This window comes from Phyllostomus hastatus, unplaced genomic scaffold, assembly GCF_019186645.2.
Source record: "Phyllostomus hastatus isolate PE091 unplaced genomic scaffold, TTU_PhHast_1.1 phas_contig_40, whole genome shotgun sequence".
NCBI lineage: Eukaryota > Metazoa > Chordata > Mammalia > Chiroptera > Phyllostomidae > Phyllostomus > Phyllostomus hastatus.
In genome coordinates this window covers 7,056,438-7,059,328 of record NW_025333872.1, presented here as the reverse complement: position 1 = coordinate 7,059,328, position 2,891 = coordinate 7,056,438, and positions in this window count along the sequence as shown.

Here is a 2,891-nt window from a genome sequence, read left to right as displayed (position 1 = left end):
TGTTTCTGGATTTTTGTTTTGAAACCACACACATTTGACTTACACAGGAAAACTAAAGCAATGAACCACCCCCTCACTGCCCTATTGTCTATGCCCGTCCAATTTTTTGGGGGGAGGGCTACTTCCTTCATGTCAGATTGTTAGCTTATAGTCTGTGCCCCAGTGCTGCCTATATGGGTAGTAAGTAGAGGACAGTGGTCTTGTTTTGGCATCTTTCTGTTGTGAAGCTTTTTATGTACTCGTATGTTGACACTCCCTGTGCTCCTGTAGAAACTGAGTTCCCCCAACACTCATGTTCTTGCTGAGAGTGCTCTTGGGACTCAGGGAACGTGGTCCTCGGATGTTATCTCTGTTCTAGTTTCCTCTTGACATCTGTTGTCAGCAATCTATAAACTCTCTCAACAGAGACTTCAGAGTAGTTTTCTCTGAGCCTCCTTCCCCAACTGCTCAACACTAATGGAAAGTTGTCAATCATTTTTCCTAAGAATTTTTTTTTCTGTTTCCTGTGTTCAGAGCTGCAGAATTCCTACGTTGAGTTGGGGGGGGGGGCTATTTACTTTTTTTTAGAGCCTTGACTAATTTTTAGAGGTTGTCCTGGCATCATGTGGGAAGGGCACAGACTTGGAAGATTTGGATCCTTGAATGTTCCTCAGCCATTTGCCCTGCTGTTATTTGGAACAAGTTACTTCACCTCACTATGCTATTAGGGATTTTTTTTTTTCCTTTGAGATGGTCATTATCTCCATCTCAGCACCAAACATGTACAGAGTCAGTCCTTCCAGAGTAGTTGTCTAGGGTTGCCTTTTAGGTTAAAGCCTGAGTTCAATGTACTTTTCTGGCCTGGAAACCAGACTGATTCAGAAGGTACCCTTTAGAAAAACATAAAGCCAGGTGAGCTTCAGAGATATATTTGTTTTTCCAGAAAACTCTCCATTCTAGAGAATTCAGAGAAAATAAAAGAGTTTAGAATGCCAGCTGTTACTAATTTTCAGGCCTTTTCCCTAAGTTCCACCACCCTTTGGGGATAGATGGGTAGGTTTAGACAGAGAGTCGGGTGGGCTTAATCCTATCCAAATCTTACTTCTCTCTTCATCTTGGATTCAGAATTTTTTTTTTCAGGTTAGGAGACCACTTGAGAAGTGGAAGAAGGGAAGACCACTTGAGAAGCTTGAGAAGGGAAGAGAGACAAAGTTTAGGAAGGGCAGAATGAATTCAGGTAGCTGGGGCTAGAGTACTTTGAGCAACTCCTCTTGTACTCTCTTGATAATTTGAAGCTTTATACCAAAGGCATCTGCCATTCTCGGGTTTTATAGAATAATGTGGCTTGTAAGAGCTGAAGCAACAGCATCCTTCCTAGCTGTTGTGAACCAGCAGAGAGCTTTTAGGATTCTGTGGTCTGGACAGGAAGTGTTTGTTGCTGGCTTCTTCTAATCAGTGGGATCAAGCTTTGGAACCTATCCAGAGAAGTTATGAAAGGGCAAAATTCTAACTCATTTGTTTGCTCCTAGAGGTAGGGCCTATTTCTTTTTAGTTGCTACTATCATGGTACTGGATAAATATTTACCTTAGAGGCAAAGGCCCTAATCTTTACATGTGGCTTATGGTATATAAATGTGTGTTAAATTTCTCCAAACATCAGAAACAGTTTTTTGTTGAATTCTCTCAACTGTGAGTTTGATTAATGAGCAGTTAGGTTTAAGTTTGGGCAAACACCGTATTTTACCTAAGTTGTATAGGTAACCCCCTAGCAATTTCCCTTGGCTTTGTGAATAGAGGCCTCTTGCTTTATAAGCCCTTTTTCTCATACTAACAGCTAGCTTCAGGACACACAATACTCTTACTAACCTTTTTATTAAGTATTCCCACTTTACCCCATGCCATTCCATCTCTTAAAAAATCAGGTGTGGCTAAGTTGGAACATCGTCCCATAGACACCAGAGCTGTGGGTTTGATTCTCAGTCAGGGCATGTGCCCAGATTGCAGGTTTGATCCCCAGTTGGGGCACATACTAGATGGCAACCAACCAATCGATGTTTTTCACATCAATGGTTCTCTCTCCCTGGCTCTGAGCAGTGAAAAAAAAAAAATGTCCTGAAGTGATGATTTAAAAAAAATTAAAATTCTCAAGTAAAAATGTTTTGGCAGCAAAGCATGACAAAATAAGCCCATGTATCAGACTGCCAGGTTCAGGGACTTTGGGAAGAATGATGAGAGGTATGTTTGTGTTTGGGGAAGCATGTTAAATGTATTTTTTTTTAATGGGTAGAGGTGAGTTCAGAGAGGAGATGGTGTAAAAAGGAAATGAGGAGGGGTTTTTTAAATATGTCTCCCTAAACCTTGGTTCTTAACAAAGCTTACCTACCAAGCCCAGGATGAGAATCTAATAAATAGGATCTTCATTTATTAACAATTTTGTGAAAAAAAAAAACAAATGAAAATTGTCTAGGGTTTTGAGTACATTTCTTCTGTGTGTAGAGTTTAATTTTGCAATAATGTTTATATAATTTTAAATGAAAAGCTGGGTATACAATAATATTCATTGAGGTGCCAAGTAGTTGAACTTACAATGAAAATCTGCCCTTAAAAAAATCACTATCCTGATTTGCCCTCAACCCTTACATGTTTTCAAAAGACCATATACTCTCTGGCTAGGTGGCTTAATTCATTGGAGTGTGTGCTATATACAAAAGATTGTGGGTTCAGTCCAAGTCAGGGCACTTAGTCTGGGTTGCTTATTTGATCTCCAGTTGGGGTGCTTATGGAGGGCAACTGATCAGTGTTTCTCACATTGATGTTTCCTCCCCTCTCTAGAAGCAATTAAAAAAAAAGTACATTTTCATTGTAGTACTTACTGTGGTTGTATTTTACATTTGTATGTTTCTTTGATTAAT